General features: G+C 43.4%; 1 long non-coding RNA gene across 1 annotated transcript; it reads left to right on the top strand.

The window, feature by feature from the left end:
- The first annotated feature begins 36 nt into the window (after window positions 1–36).
- LOC128415423 (uncharacterized) lies at window positions 37–25,908 on the top strand. Its single transcript, XR_008330955.1, has 2 exons — window positions 37–441; window positions 25,741–25,908. It is a non-coding gene; the product is annotated as an uncharacterized LOC128415423 (long non-coding RNA).
- Window positions 25,909–27,976: the final 2,068 nt, after the last annotated feature.

Raw genomic sequence — 27,976 nt, 5'->3', positions numbered from 1 at the left:
ACCAGTCCCTGACACCCAAGAATCTTGAGAGTTGTTGTGGCGTTCGTACGGAGCCCCCGGTCGTCTCACAGACTATTGACCCGTACACCACTAATCCGCTGCCACCAACCAGGTCCTCCCTGGTAAAATCACTTCAGTCTCAGTCAGGTTCTCAAGTAAATAAAGAAGAGTGTATTTTATTTCAGACACAAACAAACTTTTACGGCACTCCAAACATTGTTACTCTTTACTTTCTTAGTCTTATTTCCCACTCTCTATCTCTTCTACCTCTCCTCACTCAAGAACCCATTGCCCTAACTGTCTCTCTATTTCCAACTGCCTACCAACTGCTTCTCCAACTGCCTTTCCCAACCAGCCAAACCACTAAAACCAACCAACTACCCACCAACAACTCCCAACAACAACTAACTCAAACCTTGGGCTAAGCCCTTTTATACACAGGTAGGCTCCGCTTTCTTATTGGTCTATATTTTTAACCCTATCTCTCCCCCCCCCCCCGTTCAAACATTTTCTAAACGAACAGGCAAATGCCACATCTGTAATGCAGGGAAAGGGCTTAAGAGCATTCTCAACAACTCTGCCAAATTCAAGTTCCAGAGTCCATTTAGGCCAAGGGTGGTGAAACCTTTTCAGCCTGAGGGTCTCATTCTTGTGTTGGTAACCTCTCGAGGGCCATATTCTGGTAGTGCCCAATGCTTTGGTTGTACATTTTTGGAGATGATTAGATGTGTGTGCTTGTGTGTGTGTGTGTGTGTGTGTGTGTGTGTTTGTGTGTGTGTATAGCTAAGCCTTTCGTGGAAACTTATTTTGCCATTATGAATCTACTAAGTTTCCCAGAACACAGTCTGAAAACTTCTGTCATAGGAACAGTAAGCACAAAGGTGAATATGGAAGTCCTTTGTTATATAGTCTTATGAGCCGCCAACATAAAAGCTGGCTGGCTTCTCGGATTGCTGTATTCTTGGGGCTAAGCATATGTAGCTGAAGCGAGAGCTAGGAACTTTTTCTCTCAGTTCTGTCTCGCCTTTTCCATTTTTGAACAAGCTGTCATAATAAGGGCATGGTACATGCTCAGCCTTATGTTAACAAATTTCTGGAGCTGAAATACTATTCCCTCAGGGTGGCCCGCATGCCAGCATTTGGCATATGCACAAAAAAAGCAATCGAGGAAAGGAGGACATTCCTGTGATGTGGGCCTACATTTCGAAAAGAACATGACAGCATTTCCTATGAACACAATAGAATGACATTTTTTCAAAAAAATGCAAAGGTAGTCCAACACATTTTTCTGTTTTCACCCCTCTGCCTCGAACGCAGCATCTTTTTATTAATTTTTTTAAAAACCCTGACATGATAAGTATAAGATCCCTCTAACTTGAGCTGTCTCAGTAAGGTTTTTATTCTGAAATCTTCTATGAAATTGTGACTTGCTTTGAGGCTATTGAATCTTAGCACGCTGTGCATTGTAAGTGAAATGTGCATTTGGTTATATATTTGCGCTGGCATCAATAGGTTGATCCTTCAGCAGGAATAATAATTTATTCATTTGACAAAATTTCTATGCCACTAAATTGTAAATAAAATCTCTAATCTCTAAGTTTACAAAGAAGATAAAACATGCTTTAAAATTGCAAATGAAAAGCAAAGTTACAAGAAGTTTTTAAGAAATCAAGACACAAATAAAACCCCTTAGTTAGAAACATACAGTATAAGCTAAAATTACATAAAATACACAACAACTTTATGTTTGGGTAGCCTAAGGTTACCAGATGTCCCCATTTCCTGGGGACAGTCCCTGGATTTACAAATCAGTCCCCATACAAAATCCTATCATTCCTACTGAAGTTGAAAAGTGTCCCTGGATTCATTGGAAAAAAATCTGGTAACCTTAGGGTAACCTTGCCAAAAAGCAGGCACCAAAAAGAATACAGCGAAGATGTCTGAGCTTGCAATTCAAGAGTGTAGGAACTGCCACACTAAAAGACTGTTTCCTTACAAGGGCAGAATGAACATTTTATAGGACTTGTCAAAACACCAGTTTTTCAGACTGAAGTGGTCAAATGGGCATATATGGTGAACCAGTGCAAACTGGTTCCAGGCTGTTAAAGGCTTTTGACGATGGTGATGGTGATGATACTAGCTGAAACAAATTCAGAACATTGATTTATTTTTATTTCTACATATAGGCTGTACAGATCTGAATGTGTGTGCAGTCTTCATCTTTTGCTCAGGGAAATGAAAGATAGGGTGTTGCCTTACAGTGCACCAGACTGCCGATAATTAACAACAACAACAATTTATTTATATGCCGCCCACCTGACTGGGTTACCCCAGTCACTATGGGCGGCTTCCAACAAATGAAAACACAGTAAGACATCAAACATTAAAAAATTCCTGATATAGGGCTGCCTTCAGATGTCTTCCAAAAGTCAGATAGTTGTTCATTTCCTTGACTTCTGATGGGAGGGCGTTCCACAGGTTGGGTGCCACTACCGAGAAGGCCCTCTGCCTGGTTCCCTGTAGCTTCACGTTTCATGGTGTGGGAACCACCAGAAGACCCTCAGAGCTGGATCTCAATGTCCAGGCTGAACGATGAGATTGGTGATGCTCCTGCAGGTATATAGGGCCAAGGGCATTTAGGGCTTTAAAGGTCAGCACTGACACTGACTTATACTCGGAAATGTACTGGGAGCCAATGTAGATCCTTTAAGACTGGTGTCATATGGTCCTGGCAGCCGCTCCCAGTCACCCATCTGGCAGCTGCATTCTGGATTACTTGTAGTTTCTAAGTCACCTTCAAAGGTAGCCCCACTTAGAGCGCATCTCAGTAGTCCAATGTCTATATTGGCTGGCACTTGCTCTCCAAAATTGAACCTGTAACCTTCACTTTGCAAAACAGTAGCCCTATTAGAAAAGCAGCAGTAAAAAGCCAGGTTTAAGTCCTCTTGCCTCTTATCAACAAACAGCTGGCTGGGGTGCTTGCTGATTGTTTGACATAGCTGCAAACACAGACACAATCCTGGTTGCTAGACTAAGGCCCAAGGAATATAGAATTTATATAGAGTCAGACCAATGTTCCACCAGGCTGGGACTTTCATCTGAGTGGCAATGACTTTCCAGAATACCATCTCCAGCTGGAGAGATTACAGCAGGGATCTCCTGCATGTACAGCATATGGTCCCCTCTTGTGTGGACAGGATCTCCCACTATCACTGTTGGAACTGGCCCTAGGGAAGCACAGAACTAAGGGACTTACCGTATTTTTCGCTCTATAAGATGCACCAGACCACAAGACACACATAGTTTTTGGAGGAGGAAAACAAGAAAAAAAATATTCTGAATCTCAGAAGCCAGAACAGCAAGAGGGATCACCGCGCAGTGAAAGCAGCAATCCCTCTTGCCGTTCTGGCTTCTGGGATAGCTGTGCAGCCTGCATTCGCTCCATAAGACGCACACACATTTCCCCTTACTTTTTAGGAGGGAAAAAGTGAGTCTTATAGAGCAAAAAATACGGTATTTTTTTTTTAAAAAAAAATTCCCGAAGAAGTCTTTACAGCACAGCTTCTCTGCCAATGGTAATAATGGCACTTCAAAATGCTCAACAAGAACTACTGCAGTGAACCGTAGCAAAAGCTGTGAAAAACAGGGGAGCCTTTTGATTTATTAATTTATTTTAATCCATTTATATCCCACTTAAAAAAAATTAATTGGCTCCAAAATGGCTAACAAATCAAGAGCAGCCATAACGATAGGACAACAATGGGAATCAATCACGTATTTGCATGCGTCAGCATAAAACTGGGAAAACCAATATAAAAAGCGCATAAATCAGGCATTGGAAAAAGTCTTCCAGAAAAGAAAAGTTTCCAAAGTCCATCTAAAAATGAAGTCAGAGGGTTTGGTGGATTGCAGGAACTGGGGTGGGGCGCTCAGTCTGAGAGAAGAGCCACCCAGATCAGGGACAGCCTGTGTTTATGTGTGTGTATATGTATATATGTCACTGGTCCCATCACCTCCTGGCAAATAGAAGGGGAAGAAATGGAGGCAGTGAGAGATTTTACTTTCTTGGGCTCCATGATCACTGCAGATGGTGACAGCAGTCACGAAATTAAAAGACGCCTGCTTCTTGGGAGAAAAGCAATGACAAACCTAGACAGTATCTTAAAAAGCAGAGACATCACCTTGCCAACAAAGGTCCGTATAGTTAAAGCTATAGTTTTCCCAGTAGTGATGTATGGACCATGGAGCTGGACCATGAAGAAGGCTGATTGCCAAAGAATTGATGCTTTTGAATTATGGTGCTGGAGGAGACTCTTGAGAGTGCCATGGACTGCAAGAAGATCAAACCTCTCCATTCTTAAGGAAATCAGTCCTGAGTGCTCACTGGAAGGACAGATCGTGAAGCTGAGGCTCCAATACTTTGGCCACCTCATGAGAAGGGAAGACTCCCAGGAAAAGACCCTGATGTTGGGAAAGATGGAGGGCACAAGGAGAAGGGGACAACAGAGGACGAGATGCGGGAGGCAGTGGAAGACAGGAGTGCCTGGCGTGCTCTGGTCTATGGGGTCACGAAAAGTCAGACATGACTAAACAACTAAACAACAACAATAACATATGTGACTTCAGAAGCTGTAGGACAGTTTCAAACAAAAATGTGCTCTCCCAAGCCCACATTCCCAGCATGTTCACACTCCTGTCTCAGTGACATCTATGCTGGCTTGGTCATGTTCACAGAATGGAAGGATCCCCAAGGACGTGATCCAGAATTGCGTGCTGCAGAGACCTACTAACTCCATCTTAAGGATGATGGGAGTTGTAGTCCGACAACGTTTGCATATCACTATGTTGGCTATCTCTGAACGGGGGGAGGATATCCTTTCAGGTTCAACTTCCCAGCTCACAGTCTTAGGCAGCAATCGAGACTATGCTATAAATATATGATTATTTTGTATCGTGGGCATCTGCGCATCACGAACGGTAACACTATTATGTGAAATGAGTTATGTTAGAAGGTAAGTGTCCTGATTTCTAAGACCGAACTTTAAGTACAAAAACACTTACATTCAGAATGGCAAACACTCTGGTTAACGCAGCAGCTCTCATGTGTGACCAGATTACTCCGAAGGGCACTTGAAAATTGGTGCTTGTTAGTGGGATTCAAGCCTCCCATACTAAAAAGAGAAACCAGAGGAAGATCTCAGAAAGTGCAGCTCTGCCGAGAATTAATAAGAGACAGGGTGTTGTGGCCGAGTTTATTGTGTTAACAAGGTGACCTTCACAAAAGCACATCTAATTGTTAATTGCGGAGAGAAACCATACACATATACCCCCATTGAAATTAATTATGTGGTCCCCCCTCATCGCTTGATAGTTCTGTGTCGTGGGCATCTCCACAAAGAATCAATGATACAATCGGCTGATATGAATAAGTTGTGTAGAGGTTTCCAAGATTGTCACTTTCATTATCTTTCCTTAGGGTAGGGTATTAGCTCCCCCCTTCCTACTGCGTAATGATTTATTTATTTTAAAAGAAATGATTAAAGGCAAGGATCAGCAGAATAAGAGTTGGGGGGGGATATATCTGGGAAGACAGATTGCAGAATAAAATATTATCTTCTCATACAGGAGGGTTAGTCTTGGAGGAGTGGCAAATTTGGCAGAGTTGAAGAAGATACAACATAGCATGTGTGTGTGTGGAGGGATGGGGTTAGTTTCAGGTCCGTCTCTATCCTATAATAGGCTATCTTAGGGTCCAGATTAGGGGACACTATTAAAGGGCAGCTGATCCCCAGTTATTTACTTTATTATCACAACTTTGCCACTATGCGGGGAAGGTCTATTTAGATATCCTGCCTCAGGTGCCAAAACTCCTTGGACCATTTCCTAGTTAGCAGTGGACATGTCTCTCTCCACCAGAAATCAGTAGTTGCTTCAGACTTTACTTCTGATTTGCTGAGTTCCCCCCCCTCCAGTTGGCACAGAGGACCACAACACTGTGGGTTTAAGGGTTATGAATCCACTAAATCAAGACTGTGGACTCATCATGCCAGGGGTGGGGGCCGGAATAACCTAGATCTGCTGCTGGGTTCCAGTTCTTTCCTGCCAAGTAAGACTTCATGGAATTGTCATTTGAGGGTTTTATTAGCCCTAGTCATATGCCCACCTCTTTGCTTAGACCAGCCTTTCTCAACCTGTGGGTCCCCAGATGTTGTTGGACTACAACTCCCATCACCCCTAGCTAGCAAGACCAGAGCTCAGGGATGATGGGAGTTGTAGTCCAACAACATCTGGGGACCCACAGATTGAGAACTGCTGGCTTAGACCAAACACAGGGGATTAGGACCATATGAGAGCCAAAATACATTATGGCATGAATAGGGAGACTCTGGGCTTCCATTATCTTTCACCATTGGTCATGCTGGGTGGAGCTGATGGGAGTTGTAGTTCAACAACTCCTGCAGGGCCACAGGTTTCCCATTCATCTTCCATTACCAAACTTAAGCTTAAATCTCCTCTACATTGCTTCCCCTGCTGTTTGCTGTCCAAGGTGCTGATTTACTATGATACTGAACCAGGAGAGAAAGATCAAGTGCTCAGATGCTCCTTCACAGAAAGAAGCTCTCCTCTAATGGACCATTCAAGGGGTGGCAACAAGTAGGAACCAAGGCTAACCATCAAGGATTCTGGAGTGACACATTATGGGCAAACACAGATAACCATTTGCCAATGACTAACTTCCCACAAAAAGCTATGGTTTTCCCAGTAGTGATGTACGGAATTGAGAGCTGGACCATAAAGAAGGCTGATTGCCTAAGAATTGATGCTTTTGAATTATGGTGCTGGAGGAGACTCTTGAGAGTCCCATGGACTGCAAGAAGATCAAACCTCTCCATTCTGAAGGAAATCAGCCCTGAGTGCTCACTGGAAGGACAGATCGTGAAGCTGAGGCTCCAATACTTTGGCCACCTCATGAGAAGAGAAGACTCCCTGGAAAAAACCCTGATGTTGGGAAAGATGGAGGGCACAAGGAGAAAGGGACGACAGAGGATGAGATGGTTGGATAGTGTTCTCAAAGCTACCAGCATGAGTCTGACCAAACTGCGGGAGGCAGTGGAAGACGGGAGTGCCTGGCATGCTCTGGTCCATGGGGTCACGAAGCGTCGGACACGACTAAACGACTATACAACTAAACAACAACAACAACTTCCCACAGTGAGTGTGGTAGCAGTTGTTAGGCGGCTTGCCTGTAAGTGGAGGAATGAATTTTGCCATGTTTCATTTACACTGGTCAGAAATCGGGGTGAAGTAGTGGAGAGGTTAAAGAAATCTGTTAAGGGAGGCAAGAGCAAGATATAACAGGTATTAGGACCCGTGTGTGTGTTTGTGTGTGGTTTCATAGGGATGTCTTTTATTAAAACTTCAGGTGTCAGTGGGAGAGAAGTATATAAGGTGGAGGAAGCAACCATTGTCCTATGCTGGGACAAGAAGAGACTGTGAACATGAGTTGAGAGTGATGCACTGCTGAGCCCTTGGTTCAAGAGCACTCAGAAACCCTGAATGTAGGATAGCAGGATAGAATGCTCCTGATGGAAACAGGCCTCCCTGTTTCAGGTTGTAAATATAGTCTCACTGCTGGCTAGACCAGCCTTTCCCCAACTGGTGCCCTCCAAGTATTGCTAGGCTACAACTACCATCAGCCACACAGTCAGAACAGTCAATTGCCAGGGATGATGGGAGTTGCAGTGCCCATCAGTAGGGCATGAGAGTATAAATGATAAGTAACTGTCAGGCTTCGAGAAATTCTATCCCTCCCCTGGTGGCAGCAAGAAGCAGAGAAAAACAAAGAAGAGTTCTTACTAATGAGTTTATTCAATCATCACAGAGAGAGACAAAGGAATGCAGTCTGTATCCCATTAATGGCGTTGCTCCAACTGAGCTCCTCCCCCTTCCCTTCCTAGCAACGGCACTTCCCCTTACGGTGGACGCCAGGGGCTATTTGTCTCTGAGTCCTTTGCTCTTGCACTCTCAGTGAATGCCGAGTTCTGGGCGGGGAAGTCAGAAATACTCTCCAGTGATAACGTGTCAGCTGGCTGCTCTGACTCTGTCCCTGCCTTCTCTTCTCCCACACCTCCCAACTCTTCTGTTCTCCTGTCTCTGAGCTGTGACCTTCCTCAAACCACTGCTGTAATTCAATACTGCCTTCCTCTTCTCTGCAAGCTTCAGAAGGGGAGCGGGTGATGCCCACCAATTCTCCTCAATCTCATCTCCTTCAGTCCAGGCCTGACAGTAACAGCATGTAAAAGGTCACCTATATTCATCAGGAAAAAAAGAAAGCCTTCGTTTGTTATTGTGATGTACATCATTTCCATTTCTCGTTCTGCAGCAGCAAATACTATACAAGGTTTGAGATGGAGGGGATGGAGCAAACTTCTAGCCTGTCCTCTAGACATCAGCTGACAAAGTCAAGCCTTTTCTTCTCATACCCGTCATATTTGCACTTCCAGAAATAGAAATGACCCCCATCACCAAAGCCTTGCTTGAACGCCTCTCTCCCCGACAACCAGCCTCTGTAATGTAATGCAATCATCTCTTACAACTGTTCTTCAACTTTCAAACAGCTTGAAGTAACAATTTCACTTAGGTGGACAGTATATATTATCAAGTACTCCTCTTGCTGTTTGTCTCAGTGTGAAGCTTCCTGTCTGAGGAGTGTGTAAAATAGAGAACAGGGGAACAGATGGGTCTTGCCATAAAAATGAAAATCCTTTTTTAAACACACACACACAAACCAAAAACCTAGAAATGAAAAGTTTCATGAGAATGTGGAACCAAATCCTGTATACCTCATGCTGATAATTCTCATCCCTTCATCCTGTGCAAAGTCCCACTGCTTTGTACAGCTCTTGCAAACCTGAGCGTGGAGAACATATATGAGGAAGGCTTAGAGGATCATGCTGGCATAGGAAGGGATGCGAAGAGAAGAAGGAAAAAAGTCAACAAGGAGGCAACAGGATCCTATTTGCAATTCAAATCTGATGCTGTGTTTGTAATGTCGCAGCTACAGACATCCTACATTGGCAGGGAATGAAATCTTATGAAAATGCAAATTCTTTTGACACAGTGATAGTGCTGAGACCTGCTTCTGTTGTAGGAAGGGAAAGAGAATGCACAATGCAATATCTCTGGTATACAAATGCCAAATGTCCCATCCCTATCTGCCCCAGTAGAGCCATCTAATTTCATACCCTGCTTCCTTAAAAGAAAAAAGAAGTCCAGGTGGCATTCTCTTCATGGAAACATAATGGTCTGCCATTATTATTATTATTATTATTATTATTATTATTATTATTATTATTGAATTGTTTCCTCTGAGGCTTATTGCAGTGCTATAAAATGTGGATAAAACAATGACATTTCTAAAATAAATTTCAAATCCAGTACAGATACCGTCTGGGATAATAAGGATTGTTTTAGTGCTAATTGATCCTGTTGCATTAATCATCATAATATTTTTTTTTATTTATACCCCACCCTTCCTTGTTCAAAAACCAGGCTCAGGGTGGCTAACAACAAATTTAAAACACTTTAAAACACTTAATTATAAAAGCAGCATAAAATACAGTATAAAAACATGAATAACAATAAAAGCAAAAAAGCAAAAATCAGTAAGATAATCCCCAGGGCTAGCTGGCTGAATTGGTCCTACTTGGGCCAGCAAGGAGGCCAGGGGAGAATTAGCTGTGGGGTCTCAGAGTGGGTGATCTTCATAAAAGGGGAGGGGGAGGGAAGAGAAGGGAAATAAAAGATCAGGCTGAATTCACATTAAAGGCCAGGTGGAATAGCTCTGTCTTACAGGCCTGATGGAAGGAGGTTAAATCCTGAAGGGCCCTAGTCTCATAGGACAGAGCATTCCGCCAGGTCGGAGCCATCACTGAAAAGGCCCTGGCCCTGGTGGAGGATAGTCTGACTTCCTTAGGGCCCGGGACCTCTAAACTATGGTTATTCATGGACCTTAAGGTCCTCTGTGGGGCATACCAGGAGAGGTGGTTCCATAGATACGAGGGCCCTAAGCCACAAAGTCAAGACCAGAACCTGACCCATTAGGGGAAGCTCCTTTGTTAAATCCCTCCCATAGAGCTTGAAAACATAAGACCAATGCCTTGTTTCATGCCTGTTTGGTCCTTGGCCAAACATCTACTTCAACCAGGCTGCTATACTGGCTCCTTGGGTGGCTTAAGACCTAGGTCAGGGGCAGAGAACCTGCAGCCCTCCAGCTGCTGCTGAATCTCAGCTCGCATCACCCTTGTCCATTTCTCATGCTGCCTATGGCTGATGGGAACTGGAGGTTCCCTATCCTTACCCAGATGTGGGTTTTAGCAGGCTGTCCTTTTAACCCACCCCCATTTTTATCTGTTGACTTTTGTTATATTGTTTGCTCTGTAATGGTACATTTCTGCTTTTCGTCTCATTGAGTGCTCAGCAAAGAAAGGCAAGATACATATTTATATATATATAAAATACATAGGTGAATGTTGCTGCTAGGAACCCATAGCAGAGCTTATACCCAGTGGTGCTGATGGTCCGATTTGCATTCAGGTCTTCCGGAGTTGTCTGTTATGCCGACGGGATTGAAAGGTCACTTCTGAGCAAATGAAAGACATTGTCTTTTTAAAAACCAGCATCCTCTGTTCTCAAGGCCTTGAGTCCCTGAAGATATTCATACTGAATGCAACACTTCCTGAATAATAAATAGCTGTGCTGTTCCCAGAGGGGGTGGGGAGGGGGGGAGAAACCAAATGGCAAAAAATTGGACTGTTTCCATGTTTTTCTCTTCTCTCTGTGATTCCAGCTGAGAGTTCTTAAAAAGATGCAGTGTACTTTCTGTCTCCCTGCTCCATTCTCCTAAATCTAATACTTGCCATCTCAGGGCCTTTGGACACCATGCAGGGCTAGTTCAGGCCAGACACTGCTTTCCTCTGTCTACAGGAAGTGTGAAGAACCTTTGACCCCCCCATATGTTGCTGAACTGCCCCAACCAATGGCCAGGGAAGATGGGTATAATAGTTTAGGAACATCTGGAGGGTCAAAGGTTCCCCACACCTGCTCTACAAGGTGCATATTTGCTATCAAATGCGATGGAAAATTCCCTGTTGACCAAGAATAAGGTGGTGCCTGTTATCTATAAGTATTGGGTCCTATAAGGAATAGTCTTTATCAGAGGGGCAGCTTGAAGAACATAAGAGCAGCACACCTAGATCAAGTCAAAGGCTCATTTACTCCAATGTTGCATCCTCACAGTGGCCACCTAGATGCCTCTTATTTCTCATGATTAAATTTTATGGAGAAACCAACTGCCAAGAACTCAATTATACTTGTACAATTTAAGGGTGATGCAGAGGAATGATGATTTAAAACCCCTCTGATCTTTGGCTTCTAGATGAAATATTTAATTTTAAGACCACAACATGTATTTCTCCACATAGTTAACAGGAACTTCAGCTGACCTCGGTGACTAATGTCCTGACTTGTATTGCACCACACTCCCTCTTGAGGAATGGCAGAGGTATGGAGAGGGGCCCAGAGCAAATCTAAGTGCTCTCTCCAATTTTGAAGCAGGGCAGTATGGTCCTTGTTGTCCATCATGGCTCTGTGCTGTTATCCACCGGCTATGTACCTCTCCCAACATCCTTGGTCCAGCTTTCCTGCTTATGGCAATGTTTCGAGCCAGTCCGTGGCATTTGCTGGAACACTCAATTTTCCCTTTTCCCTTTTTATTGCCAAGCTGTGAACATCAGGGCAGTCAATGTCTAAAAATGAGCTAGCGGTACTTTGGACATCTTCCTTATACATCCATGACATGCTGGCTTGGGTCAAGCTATGGATCTCACTAGGTTCTCAATCTATCAAACTTTATCCTCATTCTCACGATTGCGAAGTCCTTATGCAAATCATCCTCTCAACTGGATGCCTTGGTAATAGTGGGTTGTAGCCACTGTTAGTTCCACTCAGAGGGGGACAACTCTGAATGGAACAAAACAGAATACAACCCACAGTCTGCTTTCCTCATTAAGAAAGTTATAGTCTCCTTTGTAGTTTCTTGATATTTACAATACGGCATCTATTTATTTTTAAAAAAGCAAACTCAAAACCAGCTTTGCTAATGTATTGTATTTATGGTAACAACTCACAATGAATGCAGAATTGTACGTGCGGTCTCTCCTAAGGCGAACTAAAATTAGAAAGAAATAAACATGCTCTCCTCTAATTTCCATTCATCTCACTTTTCTGTGAGAAGGTCCTGGTGGGTTATGTCCAGAATACCTTCTCATCGCATGAAGAATACCTGCTTTATGCTTTCAATTCTTGCCACTCTTTAAAAGTTTTTGTTCCAAGAGCTGTAATTTATTATGTTTTATTGTTGCATGTAGCGGGAGCAAACTTTTGTTCTTCACACTAGGGGTATGAAAAATGAAGCAGGTGATATCATGAACCCTAAAAATAGAGGACGTGACTGGATGCAGACAGGCCTTAATTTAGACAGTGTGGCTTAGACTGAACTATGACACGTAGAAATATGGGGGGAGGGATAGCCTGTGACCTGCCCACCTTGCAGACAAGCACCTGGAACTCAGACTCCATAGGTAGCAATTACGGATCAGAAGCATGAGGGATGATATCATATAACTCACCAGTCAGATCTTCCTGCTCTTACTGTCTCTTCTGATTTTATGAAACGATAATCTAACTAAAACTCAGCTGAAGCTACTGGCTGTTTTCTGAACACTTTCAGCAGTCCAAAAAAACACCTCCTTTCCCCAACATTTATTTTTTGGGGGGAACAATTCCTTTGTGAACATGTTCACTTAGTAACCTCACTACTTCCCCCCTCCTTCTCTCAGCTGATGTCATGATACAGACACATCTGATTGGCTACTTGGTGTTATGACATCATTCCATTTGCTGTGTGATTCCTTACTAGCAAGACCAACCACGTGACTGAGCTAGAAAGGAAGAGGAAATGGTATCTGTGGCAAAATGTAATTAAAGCAGCAACATGACCCCAATAGCATGAAACAGGATAAAAATATAAAAATATTATTTAATATTACTAAGGCAAGCAATACACATAGAACCCCCCACACAATTAAAAAACCAGAAGCAGTACTTTTGTGTACCGTGTTGCTCATTACATGGTCACATCATCATAAGTACAATCTCTGCTATTGTTGCTTTTGAACTGTATTTTAATGTGGCATATTTTTTAAATTTTAATATGTCATATAGCATTGTGTTTCAAAATTGTCTAAGCTGCATGAGCACTAGAAAGGCGGGAAAGAATGTTTTCATGTACGGTAAGTAAATTCAGATAAAGCCATGAAGTGCTTTTTCGGAGGGCTGAAAACTGGAATCAAGGTAGCGAGGCTCTGAAGAGAATATAATGGCAGCCAATTCTGGCCTAATCTGATGAAATCTCAGGTAAAACATAACCCCCTAAATGTTCCAAAGTGCCAAGCTGAAGCAAAGGACAGGGGTGCCAACTCTATGTGGCTAAGGTGTTTTAAAGGTAAAGGGACCCCTGACCATTAGGTCCAGTTGTGACCGACTCTGGGGTTGCGGCACTCATCTTGCTTTATTGGCCAAGGGAGTCAGCATTTGTCCGCAGACAGCTTCCGGGTCATGTGGCCAGCATGACTAAGCTGCTTCTGGTGAACCAGAGCAGCGCACGGAAACGCCGTTTACCTTCCCACCGGAGTGCTACCTATTTATCTACTTGCACTTTGATGTGCTTTCAAACTGCTAGGTTGGCAGGAGCAGGGACCGAGCAACGGGAGCTCACCCCGTCACGGGGATTTGAACCGCTGACCTTCTGATTGGCAAGTCCTAGGCTCTGTGGTTTAACCCACAGCGCCACCAGTGTCCCAAGGTGTTTTAGGGCTCCACAATATCTTTTGGGAAGGGACTGGGCCCCCTCAGTGTTGAGGGGGTGGAACAGGCTAAGTGTGGAGCTGAGAACAATGTGGCTTCTGTGGCTGGCTCCTCCTGAGCATGAGAGAGGAGGAGCTCCATGCTCAGCCCCTTCCTGATAATGCAATGTTGCGCATGCTGGGCGCATGACATCACACACACACAATGTGCATTGCACACGATATCATGCATGCACATCGTGCACCAGGTCCCCTCAATCTTGGGTGCAAGTTGCGCCTCTTGTAAAGGATAAGGGCTTGCCTGGCCTTTGAATTTGGTCTTCACTGGACTGAAAGGCCAACTTGCTCAAATGTTCATCACGGACTGATTAAGATGCTGTAAGCTTTGCAGAGACCTAGGAGAAAACCCAGACTGTGCATTGTGAGGAGATAGTGCCACAAAAGCAGATGGGGAAGTAAGGAAGGGCAGGGTGCACAGTGAAAACAGCTTGTTTATGTACTACCACAGATTTTAAGTGGCGTTGAGGAGGTCTATGGCATAGAATCAGTTAAAATTAACCATAAAATGAGAAAAAATAACTGGAAATGCCTGTTGAAATTTAAAAAGTCTGCAATAAGTGCTGGAATTTTAAGAGGGCAGGGGTCTGTCCAATCTCAACCAAGAGAGAGTTCCTCAGAATTGGCCCACAATCAGTGCCGGATTTACGTATAAGCTAAACAAGCTATAGCTTAGGGCCCCACTCTCTTGGGCTCCCCCAATATACTTCTTAATTGTATTTCACTATTAATATACTTCTTCCTTAAATGTATTTCAGTTCAACAATTACTTTGATAAAATACGGGACATATTTTTTTATGTGCCAATGGCTTTAGATACCTATTAGGTCCATAAATTCCCACATAGCATATATTCAACACAAAAAACAGCGACAATTTGTTGTTGACAAAGGACAGCTGGACATATAAAGGACCCCATTACCTTCAGTAGCTTAGGGCCTCATCAAACCTAAATCCGGCCCTGGCCACAATACTGAATGAATAGCTCCTGGTGGATATGAGTCATACATGAGACACGTGGGGGACCACTAACTAACAGCCAATGCTGCACATGTGCAGAGTGCCTTGGGTGCAATGGGACTCTCATCTCTTCTCCTCCCCAAGCACTCTCAAAATCTGCTCCAGAGGGTCCTCCAACACTCTGGGGCAAATCTTGAGGGTGCATGGGGGCCTGCAGAGGAGAGAAGGGGAAAATTATGTTGTGCATGAGAAGTTCAATGTGGTAGTGGAAAGGATACGATCTTGTGACTTTCCCAAACATCCCAGTGATTGGGCAGGGGTATAAGGAATCAGGAGGTGGGTGGCGCTGTGGGTTAAACCACAGAGCCTAGGACTTGCTGATCAGAAGGTCGGCGGTTCGAATCCCACGACGGGGTGAGCTCCCGTTGTTCGGTCCCTGCTCCTGCCAACCTAGCAGTTCGAAAGCACGTCAAAGTGCAAGTAGATAAATAGGTACCGCTCCGGCGGGAAGGTAAACGGTGTTTCCATGCACTGCTCTGGTTCGCCAGAAGTGGCTTAGTCATGCTGGCTATATGACCCGGAAGCTGTACGCCGGCTCCCTCGGCCAATAAAGCGAGATGAGCGCCGCAACCCCAGAGTCGGCCACGACTGGACCTAATGGTCAGGGGTCCCTTCACCCTTTACCTTATAAGGAATCAGGCAGCCAAGATCTTGGATCCGAGTTGTTAAGGCCCTTGTAAATTAATACAACACTCTTGAACTTGCCCAGGTATCACAAACTGGCACTGGCTGCCCCTCTCCCTCCCTCCCTCTCTCCCTCCCTCTATAACTTTCACTCCACTTTGATTTGAAATGGCCCAAGTGTAACTCTCCAGAATTGGATCTAAAACTGTTAAAGGGTGATAGAGAAAATGTGACATCGCTGCAATTGAGCGGTGATGAAAAGTACCGGGTGCTTTTTTTATCTCATATTTTTTGCTTTCAACAGTAAAGTACTCCTGTTGATGTTGCCACAAACTGAAGACAATTATTCTTTAATGCCATGTATTTGCTAGACCGGGACAGGAGAGGAATTCATAGCCTATTTCACTCAATTACTGCTCCCAGCAATATTCTTACCAGGATATTGCTTTGCAGCCACTAAAGCAAACCGAAATAAGATTGGGTTGTTTGCGAGGTGGATGGTAAAGGGGAAAAAATAGTTATTAGGTGTGTGGGTGTATGTGTGTATATATATATATATATATATATATATATATATATATATAACCAAACAAACCTGTAAACGGACAACATAATGCTTTCTTTCTGAAAGGCTGCTTCACAAACTAGTTAAGCTAGAATACTTGGGTTTTACTTGATAGGTACTTCATCATAAATGTTGGCTTTAGCGTTCTTGCCATAAACATTGACTCTGCTGCTTCTGTCTGTCATAGTGCTTGTGAGATCACATTGGAAAGCTGGCATCCTGTCATGTTTTGTGACGTCTCTCTTGTGCATGTCATCTTAAGTGAACTCTGAGCAACTGGTGAACTACCCAGCTTTAATTTATTAGGACCCCTCTTTTGTGCAGAAGATTGTGGTAAGTCAAGAATGGCTGGTGGTCTTTGTGGGTCAGGACAGTTAAATATAATTGATTTAATTCACATAATAATGAAAAATGTATGTATATTAATAAAGGTTTAAAATGGAAAATGGCTAAATGTGTATTGCTAACATTGGGGGTTTTCCACAATTGTTTTCTAAAGAACTCCGAGCTCTAAATGGGTTAATGATTACCTGTTGATTGCTTTCTGTTACTCTAAACTGCGTGTAACTTTTGATCACTTGACGAGGGTATTGAGTTACAAATTTGCCATCCTGAAAGGGTGGTGGCTGTCAGTCTTTCTCTGACCATGACAGAGAACAGCAAGATGTAAATGAAGCACTCCTGAAGGGAGAGTAAACAGCCTAAGGCCAATGGAATCTGGAATGCAGTCTGTGGGAAGAGATGATCCTCTGCTTCTAGGTCTGTTTGGATTATTTCATATTTTCTAAGATGCTGAGCCTGTGCTGGGTAGATATTTTGGTTGTATCTTTTGATACTTACATTTTGTTTTGAAAAGTTCTGCCAGCAAAAGTTTGAATAATATTTTTATGGGCCTGGACAATGAAACGTCTCAACAGCAGTTATTTAAAATTACTTTCTTTTGAACCTAGACACTTAGAAAAATCTGAAAATCTTTAGTCATTTGAAAACTAAGAAGTTAATTTAAAAAACAAACAAACACCTTTCATGAGTATTGTTTCATGAGTATTGTTTTTCAAAATTACAAAGAAATTCCATCTTATTTTTAAAAAATCTAAACTAAAACAAGTTTTCTTGGATTTGCTGAAAACCTTTTCAGCACCTTTCTCAAATTCCTACTTTTTCCCAGTGCAGTTTTGCTGTGCATACTCAGTAAGCATATAGCTCATTGATAGCTCACTGAGCATTCAATTTCAAATGTTCTGATTAATTCTACTTTTAGTTAAGTATTTTTATTTATTTACAGTTGTAGCTTGGTTCTCGAATGCCTTGGTGCTCGTACATTTTGGCTCCTGAAGCCGAACATCCGGCGTGGCTTCCACTTGAGTGCAGTAAACTCCTGGAGCCAATCAGAAGCTGCGCCTTGGTTTTTGAACAGTTTCGGGAGTCAATTGGACTCCCGGAATGGATTAAGTTCAAGAACCAAAGAACCACTGTACTTGGCTATGCTCTTGATGGGGCTCCTATCCTCCAGGATCACCAGCACCAAGCTAAGCATTATGTTTCAGAGGAACCATGGGACTGTCAGGTTTATTGATTGCTAACCACTGGGATATAGAACTGGTTCTTGAAACGCTCAGTTTCAAGCTGGTTTAGGCTTGACCTGCGCTTACAGTGGAGTGAGGTGGTAGAGTTGAGGTGACTCAGCAGTACCATTTCAGATTATAGGCTAAGATCAAAAACGCTCTCTCTCGTGTGCTAATTAATTTTGTTCTTTCTGCTTTGCCAGGAATTTTCAATCTCGAGGTGCACTACAAAATGGCACCTCCCACCTGTATGGTATAGCCCAGGGGTCTGCAACTTTTAAGACAAAAAGAGCCACTTGGACCCATTTCCGAAGAAAAAAAAACTGGGAGCCGCAAAACTCGTCATTATAAAAATAAATTTTTTGTCACTTTTTTATTATTTCTTTGTTTGACCCCTCCGAATTACTCCTCCTCATAGAAATAAACGTTAAATTAACAAGTTACCCTTTTTGTGTGTGTGTGTGTTCTTCACTCCCCTTCAAAACAGTGACCAGCGTACATGCCCCCTTTCAATGCAGTGACCAGCGTACATCCCCTTACAATGTAGCGGGCAGGCGGGAAGGTGACGTCGGGACGGTGCATGACTAACGCACGCACCGCCCCCATGCGACGTCACAGCCAGTACAGCGCCCGCCACAGTGGGGAGTGTCGGGGCGCACAATATGCCTCCTCCCCTCGCTAGTATCCGCCCCGGAGCTGCGGCAAAGGAGTAAAAGAGCCACATGTGGCTCTGGAGCCGCGGGTTGCTGACTCCTGGTATAGCCCTCTCGTTCCGTGTTAGCATTCGTTCATCTCATTCTGCTATATGTGTAGACTTGATCCCTAGCTCAACTTGATTGTAGATTGAACACATTTGCTGATTTGATGGGCTGCCTCCATCGATGCTACTTGAGAACACTTGTGCAATGTTAGACTCATTAAACTGCACAGAAGCAGCTTTTTATGTATTTCAAAACACAGATGTGTTTTTTTAGATTAAGAACAAATTAATCCCATTTGTTCTTAAGTACCACAGAAACCCCTGGGTAACAAGCAAACAAAAGTCTACATCTGCCACGATTTACATTAATTTCCACTGCAGAGATTGTACACATTGGCTTCTTACTGTTAAGAAAACAATACTCCCTTCTAAGATGAAAAATGCAAATAAGATTTTATCAGCATCACATGCTGACAGTGCCTGTAACATATTTGCCTGAAAAGCCTGTAGATCTCCAATGAGACTATTGCAGTTAATCATACATTAAAAATTCAATGTCCAGCCATAAAAAAACAGCAGGGAATATAAAGTCTTTATAAATCCTTGTGGCTTTAAATTGAATGGTTAATGTTATAGATTCTGAAATCCAGGAGTGGATGGGAATGTGCCATTTGATTACAGCAGGCAGGGCTGACAATAAGGAGCTACACACAAACTCAGCTCCAGTCCAACAGAGGCCCTAGTCTTTTAGCTTTCCGTTGTTGTTTTTTTTTAAAAAATAAAGCACATCTTTACCCTGGCTTTTGACACTTGAGGTGTATGTGTTTAGGACCCAGCTAATGTTTATGGTTGTAAATGGTTTCAAATGGCTTTTAAGACTGTAACCTGCTCTGGAACCTTAAGACGAAGGCTGGGTAATCCATAAATAAATAGTCAGTGAGTCCTGTCCTCATCAGAATTTGGACAGGCAGTGAAAGTGGTGATCTGGGGTCTGGAGGCAGTTTTTATTTTACAATTTGACTTGAAGCCATGAGAAAAAGAGTGGCCTAGAAGAGCTTTAAAATAAATAAAAATCAAAACAACAGCAGCAGCAGTAGCAGCTTAATCCAGCTATAAAAATCTGCATGAAGAGGAACAATGTGTGTTTGTATTAATCATGGCAGCTACAGTAACCGTAACACACGGGAGAGAGAGAAATAGTGAAGACAGGGAGAGTGAAAGAGATTGCGAGGAAGCAGAGAGACAGATACAAGGAGAGAGGGAGAGGAGGAGAAAGAGAGCCGTTTTATCAGTTAGGGAGCCATTTGATTAGTTAGGAGGTTATTGTGTTAGCTTGGGGGTTAGAGAGTGTTAGAGACAAATGGGATCCTCTTTAGTGAGGGTCCTGGTTGCGCGTGGGCCCCTAAGGCACCCCCGCTGGGAGAATTGTTGCAAGGCATGGCCCAAGCCTTAACTGTTAGGTCCCAGGATTGTGCCAGGCTGTTTGGGCCAATCAGGGCAGTTGGCACGATTCCTGGGGCCTCTAAAAGCAGCAGCACAATGTAACTGGGGCCGCTTGATTTGTGCTGCCGAACACCCACCCTCCCTCCCTAATTTTAGGTGCTGCTGCTTTGGCCTTGCTTTGTATTGGGTCACCTGCTTTGGAGCAGGGGCTGGGTAGGATTTTTTTTCCCCATTTGGCAGATTGGCTGTAACCACTTGGTTTTTGCCTACCCCCTTAGCAATCATCACAACTTTGTAAGGTTTGGCAGTTAGGTATTGGCTTATTGAAGTGTGTGGGAGGGGAGGTGCTGCCATCACCTGCCCCTCCATGAATAAGGGTATTCCAGTAAAGGAATCTGGGGGTCTTGGATCTTGTCCGAAGTCCTCGAGGGGCTAGGGCCATGCCAGGACCACAGGAACCCCGGGGTGAGCTTCGGTCGGACTTCATCGATGTTGCTCCCTCGTTTGGTGTTTACCCTTTCAGACTTCCAGCCAGAGAGGCAGGAGTCAGTTATAGTCTGTTGCCCATGCCTAAGCCAATACCACTCACTTTGCTGTAATCAATAAAGTTGTGGCCTAAATTTTGCCCAATAACTTAAACTAAAATTACGTGTCAGTATGAAGTTATTTTCAGGGAAGGGCTTGGGGGCCTCGAAGCACAATGCCATTTTCTTAGCTAAAGATTCATTTTATTAGTTAGGGGGTTATAGCACAGTGGAGGAGTAAGTAGGATTTCATAGTACTTTTTACTAGTGAAATTACTATCAAGAATAAGAGCTCTTTGGGACCACCCAGCCACAGTCATGGCTTGATTATTCTCAAATGGTTATGTTCAGTTCCAGTTTAAATGCTTCAAGTGGCTTGCCTTTTCGTCTTGTGGCTATGATTACAAGAAGGCTGTATCCAGATTTTGCAGAGTCGTTTGACAGTATTTACACACTGGGTCCTACGCCTGCCCACAAGTTGCTCATGATAGCAATTTCTTGCCAAGTGGAGGTGTCAGATGCCCCAGGTTTCATGCAGGTGCTACAACCCAGGAAACCTGCCATTTTCAGTCTCTCTCCGTGTCTCTCAAGTTCAGTTCTTAACAGTTCCAAAACTGTGATTTTTTAAAAATAGTCCTGAAAATTCACCAGCATTTAAATGCAAATTTCTCATAATATTTGTGTATGGAATTTTGCCTAATATGCACATTGGTGAAAATCCATCGTCCCTCATTGATAGCATTTTTGCATTTACCCTCCCCTATATGTGTATTTTAGTTGGCTAAATAATTGCCTTGCAAAATTCAGAGAAGTGATGATTTCAAAGGTTTTCTCTGTTTCGGTTTGCGTATTGTTTCAGAACATGCAGATTAGGTAGTTTAGGTAGTTTCACCTTTAGATGAGAACTCAGTCAACTTTCTTCCCCATCCCTATGCTCAACGCAGCAAGTGTCCTGTCTAAACTGTCCTGAGTTATACAAGTTGGGATGTGGTTCGGAATGGTTTCGTGGCAAACCCCCCTCCATCCACCCACACATATTTATCCATTGACTGAGGGGTTAGTTTTGTGTAGAATATCAGACCCAGAGAACCATTAATGAGTGAGCACAGTAGAAGTGGAAAGTAAAATTGCGGTGAGTGGGAAGATGACCATTCTGTACGTCTCTCTGATGAAATGTGTTTATCCTTCTGCTGTGTATTTACTTAGCAACTTCTCCTGTTCACTAGATAATGGCATGGATTTACTTTAAGCTACTTTAATATGGGTTTAACACATTCCCAGTAGTGACTCAAATTGCTTCTCAGAATATAATATAGCAATCCGGGGAGGCTATGTTGAACTGCATGGCATTTGTGCCCTTTTTTGACTCGCTTCAGTGATAGTCACTTTGCTGGGCAGTAATAACTTAAAATGGCTTGGATAATCACACGCGTTCCAGCTAGCATCAACATGACATCATAAATCTGTTGAATTTGTAGTATATAGGCTGGCCAAAGTATTTCCACTTTCTTGTGGAGAGGGGTCAGAAACTATAGAAAATGAGGCCATCCAAATTTAGAAACTGTATGCAGTTGAGGATCTGTTCAGAAGAACATAGAAGCAGCATTCTGAACTGAGAAGGACCATATCTTAATGATACAGCCCATGATTTGTCCTCCCAACACCACCAGTTTCTGGACAGGGACAACCTGACTGCAGTACTGGTAACCTCAAGACAGGACTTCTGCTCTAAGCTCTATGTGGGGTTACCTTTAGGTCTAATCTGGAAGCTTCAGCTACTGCAGAATGCTGCAAGTTGTCTGGTGATGGGAACAGATGGGAACAGGGTACCACCATCAAATAACATCAATGTCAAAAGGCTTGCATTGGCCTCCCATCTACCACCAGATAAGGTTCAGGGTCCTTGTAATAGTGTACAAAGGGACACGGGTGGCGCTGTGGGTTAAACCACAGAGTCTAGGGCTTGCCGATCAGAAGGTTGGCAGTTCAAATCCCTGCGATGGGGTGAGCTCCCGTTGCTCGGTCCCAGCTCCTGCCAACCTAGCAGTTCGAAAGCACGTCAAAGTGCAAGTAGATAAATAGGTACCACTCCTGCGGGAAGTTAAATGGTGTTTCCGTGCGCTGCTCTGGTTCGCCAGAAGCGGCTTAGTCATGTTGGCCACATGACCCAGAAGCTGTACGCCGGCTCCCTCAGCCAGTAAAGCGAGATGAGCGCCACAACCCCAGAGTCGGACACGACTGGACCTTTACCTTTTTATTAGTGTACAAAGCTCTGAACAACTTAGGCCCAGGATATTGCCCCTTACGTCCCAAGCAAATCAGTGATTCGGGGGGGGGCACTATTTGTTGTCCACCATGGTCCAGAAACACGACTTGCATCACCAAGGAGTCATGTTAGTGGACCAAACTCTAGGAAACTCCTTCCCAGTAGAAACCAGGCAGGCATCTTCACTGAAAAGATTCAGATGTCAGGTCAAAACAGTTTTATTTCAGGAGGACTTGACTCCAGGAGGATTTTGCTCTAGTATTCTTATTTTCTGGAGTTGAAACCTATGTTTCAAATTCTGTAGGCATTGTGTAAGCCGCATTGACAATTGTTTCAAATTCTGTGCACGTCATGTAAGTATATTTTGTGAAAAAAGAAAAGAAATAGATAGGATTAGACAGCAGGTAATGAGAAAGTCCTTTGTCTGAGGCAATGAAGACAGCTACTAGTCGCAGGATACAATACTGAAGCTAGTCCGACCTGGTTCAAGACAGCTTTCTATGCATCTTAAGTGGAGCTTGGTTGTGCAATAGCACAACCCTGATGCTTGCTTCCTGGGAAGCCCAACATTGCCTTTTCAGCACAGGTGGAACTTATTTCCATGGAGTTTATAAAAGGAGACAGCAACAGAAATGAAAGGAAGCAAAGCAAAGCAGAAGGCAAAGCTTTAAGAATGTACTGGACAATCTTTTTCGGCCTTTGGTCTCTCACAGTACTTTGCTAGTCTGGCACAGGAGCCCATGGCTCCAATGAGACACACACATCTTCAGTCCAAAGGGTTGACCCTTTAAGAGAATCTAGTGGTCCACTCAAGGGGACAGAGCATAGAAGAGGTAGACTGGAGGCAGTGGCTCAAAAGGCCCAGCTTTACTTCCAGCCAACACGAGGAGCTCTCCTTGGTGTTGTGAGAACCAACCCACATTGCCTCATGGGCTCCTTCTTGGGACCAGAACTAAGGAGTTATCCTTGGTTTAAACTAGGGTTTGTTGGGGAAAAACCATGTAAAGGAACCATTGTTTGATCCTGGCTATAATGAGCCACAGTTTGAACTAACTACAGTTTGTTGTAGTTAGCTGTAACAACAAATAACGGTTAGTTTAACCTTGGAAACACTGTTTCTGATCTCTTTGTCATGGCTGCATCAGAGGAAAGGGAAGAAGACAGTGTCCAAGCCTGCAATTCACCCAAGCGCCTTCCTATACTGCTAAATCAGACATAGGCAAACTCTGCCCTCCAGATGTTTTGGGACTACAACTCCCATCATCCCTAGCTAACAGGACCAGTGGTCAGCAATGATGGGAATTGTAGTTTGCCTATGCCTGCACTAAATCATGTCCTTGAGAAATACAAGCTTTGTGAATTCCAGTATGAACTAATCTGATCCATAGCTCCCACACTAATATACAATTGGAATGTAACTATTCATTAGATTTCACTCTGTGTGTGAATGGAAAGACGTGTTTTGATGGGCTGCGTAGATGTGAATGGATGGATTTGTGTGGCGAGTTCCCGCCCTCCCCCAGTGGAAATAAAGACACATGACACAATTAATTAAGGTTAATGGGCTAAAGTGTTGGTGCTGACCTTTAAAGCCCTAAACGGCCTCGGTCCAGTATACCTGAAGGAGCGTCTCCACCCCCATCATTCTGCCCGGACGCTGAGGTCCAGCGCTGAGGGCCTTCTGGCGGTTCCCTCATTGCGAGAAGCAAAGCTACAGGGAACCAGGCAGAGGGCCTTCTCGGTAGTGGCGCCCGCCCTGTGGAACGCCCTTCCAGCAGATGTCAAAGCGATAAATAACTACTTGACATTCAGAAGACATCTTAAGGCAGCCCTGTTCAGGGAAGTTTTTAACGTGTGATATTTTACTGTATTTTTGGTTTCTATGGAAGCCGCCCAGAGTGGCTGGGGAGGCCCAGCCAGATGGGCGGGGTATAAATAATAAATTATTATTATTATTATTATAAATAAGGCCACAACTTTATTGGTTACAGGTGATGAGCGGCATTAGCTTAGGCATTGGTCCTAACCGACTATCCGGCTTCAGCCCATTTGCTTGAAGTCTGGGAAGGGTTAACCACCAGTAGGGGGAGTCCTGCTGATGCACATCAACTAGAATCTCCCCTGGGGTCACCGCTCGGGGGCGTGCCTTAGGCCCACACCTCCATAGGCTTCGGACAGGGCCACGCCCCCCCAGAATCCTTTATCGGACTACCCTTCAATATGCAGGGGAGGTGATGGCGCTTCCTCCCCCCTTCATCTACACAACAATACCAATGCCTAACCGCCAATACCAAGGACGTTGTGACGATTTGCTACGAGGTAGGCAAAAAACCAAGTGGCTGGTGCCAATTTGCTAAGTGGGAAAAATTCCTACCAGGCCCCTTAACGGCAACCAACCAAGGTCCATAGCAAGGTCAAAGACAAAACCTTAAAGGGTGGGTGGGTGGGAAACTGGAGCAGTTGGAGGCGGCAAAAGAGGGAGATCCCCTGCCGCCCCTGCGTTAAATTTGGCAGGCCACACCCCCGAGCCAGCCGATTGGCTGTCCAGGGGATGATGCGGCCGGGGATTCCCCTGATCACTCGGGGGCTGGGCTCCAGCCGCCGCGTGCGTGGTGGGGCTGTGATGCCCGTAATCCCACCTCCTCTGCAGGGCGGAAGTGGCTTTGTGTAACTGAGTTGTGTATGAGTGTGTGTGAACAAATGAAATATTTATATGGCTTTGACTCCACCTACTTTTGATCCCACCCACTTTTTGATTGGGTCATTCCCACTGTTAGCATGCAGCCCTCAGAAAGTTACACACAAGGGAATGCAGCCTTTGGTTTGAAGAAGTTTCCTCGCCTCTGATCTCACCAGACAAACTAGACTTAAAAGCCAGGATATAACATGTCAAGAGCCTGAAGCAACCTTCCACCTCTGTGCATTCTAGATTTAATCTGGTTTCACAAGCAGGTATACAAGCAATTTACCTGTAGTACATTTAAGACATGGGGTATTGTTTGTAATATGTTGTTAAATATTCTTCCCCCCCTTTACCTTTTATTTCCTTAGGCAAAACATTTATCCCGAGGTTTGCAGCTATTCTCATAAAATGAGCATCTAACATTTCATTCAGCTATGCAAACGAAGAAGGGATGAATAAACATTGCATATGAATGCAAAAGATACTTTGCATTATCACATTAGACATGGAGGAGGCATAAAACGTTCCCATAATTATTGACGGCATCTGTGAATTTATAGGAAAGATGCAAATTGGAGGAAATGAGAAAGCACCAACAAGAGAGTCTGCTGCTTTTTATTTTTAAAAGAATTGTTGGCTATGAATTCTTCCAACGCTTAAAAAATATATCCATACCTTTAGTCCTACAACTAATAGTCCCCCCTCCCACTGTGAAACAAACAAAAGGAAAGGTCTAAATTAATGAAACTATTGTGCATTTGAATTTTTACACTGCCACTGGAGAGAGGGGGGGGGGAAATCATTGGCAGGCATCCCAGTATTGAAGAAATAATCATACTCAACGTGCTGAATTATTGTTAGCTAAATGCTCTGAAGGACTTTGGAGTAAATTAGAAGTTGTTAAATTAAGAGAGTCACAGTGCAAGCCTATGCATGTTTACTCAGAAGTAAGTCTTATTTAATTCAATAAGACTTACTCCTAGATTGTGGCTTCAGAAATTCTGATAGCAGCCATTTCTAGATTTGTTTTCAGTTTCCATTTTTCCAAAGGACAAGTATTCAATCGAATGGCGTGGTGGGGAGGAAAGGATAATTACATTGTCAAGTTTATCCTCTAATGACAACGATGTTTAGTTCGGCCAGATAGATACCCTAGTTGTGAATATATTAGGGCTATTTAATTAGTTTAGGACTGCAACCTTTAATTGGTGGGATCAGTAGATAAATCAGGTAAAGCTCTCTTGATCTTTGGGAAACAATTATCTTGGCGGAGCTGAAGAAAGGGCACACTTGTTTATTTTTTGAGGCTGTTTTGATCCTGGTAAAACAGGCTGCCAGGTGTGGATTCAAACACATTCCATGGAAAGTAAACTATAAAGTACAATAAATAACTGAGATAATTGTCCCTATGAATATCTAATGCGAATATGCCGCAGGCCACCTCAATGAAGGCTGTGGACCATTGGCAGTCTACAGACCAGTTTGGGTACCTACTGAGTTCAATGTGGTTGTCTTCTAGGCTGAGGGAGTGGCAAGGAACTCTGTATGGCACTGAAACGTCCCCCTTCTAGCCACAGGAAATCTTGTTTAACAACTGTTGGGTGTTCTGAAATTTCTCTAGGCATTGACACACACACAGAGAGAAACAAACAAACACACTTACATATAAGAAGGAAGGGGATTCCCCTTGCACAAGCAGGATTTCCATTGTGCAAATGGGGAGGGCATTATGGATGTCGTCCGTGATTTTCTCTCCTTACAGCCACATACATGTTTAAAAGGGAAAGCGTTATATTAGTTCCTATAAATGTACTTCCCCTTGTGCATTCTAAAAAGTACTCACAGATTTACTCAAGGGTGAACCATAAGAAATGAGGTACTGTAAAAATTAATTTATTTAGAATATGTGGAAAGGATATGCTGTAGTCTATCTTCATTTTTGTCTTCCTTGAACCAAAACGAGAAAAGGAACTTCACATCACTAAAAAAAATATATGTGCCTTGATTTAAAAAGTTCTTGTAGAAAACTACTTGGGGGGAGAAACTATCATATTCCATTGATATAATAAAACTGTATTCAGGCTACATACATAATAAAAAAGCTGGTCTTTCTTTATTTTCCAAATCAGACATTTAAACATTGTACTGGAACATTTATAATTAGTTTTTTTTCCCATAGTGTGCAATTTTGTGGACTCTTGTTTTCTTTTGACATAATTTGAAGCATTTTTTAAAAATAAAAAACTGTCTGCAGTCTTGAGTCTCTGTAAAAAGACAATCAAACAGCAGCTTTAGTTTGTCACTGGAAAAAAACCTATATATTTTGACTCTACATGTTGATACTTTGGAAACTAAGCCTCAATTACAATGATACATGTCAGAGGAAAATCCCAATACAGTCACTATTTTATCTAAAGGAAATCCATTTCTAATTAACTGGATTTTCCTGCAATCTAGTCTGTCATTGCAAATTTGTTTTCCTCAATGGAAAGATGTTGCACCAGAATCCTTGTGGGTTTAAGTACATGCATATCCAGACAGAGATATTTTTCATAGTGGGTGAGAAGGATGAAGAGTAAAACTCTGCCAGAGTAAAATTTGCGC

Source organism: Podarcis raffonei, chromosome 6 (genome assembly GCF_027172205.1).
Source record: "Podarcis raffonei isolate rPodRaf1 chromosome 6, rPodRaf1.pri, whole genome shotgun sequence".
Classification (NCBI taxonomy): domain Eukaryota; kingdom Metazoa; phylum Chordata; class Lepidosauria; order Squamata; family Lacertidae; genus Podarcis; species Podarcis raffonei.
The sequence above is the reverse complement of the archived record's forward strand: the minus strand, read 5'-3'. Positions and strand labels throughout refer to the sequence as shown.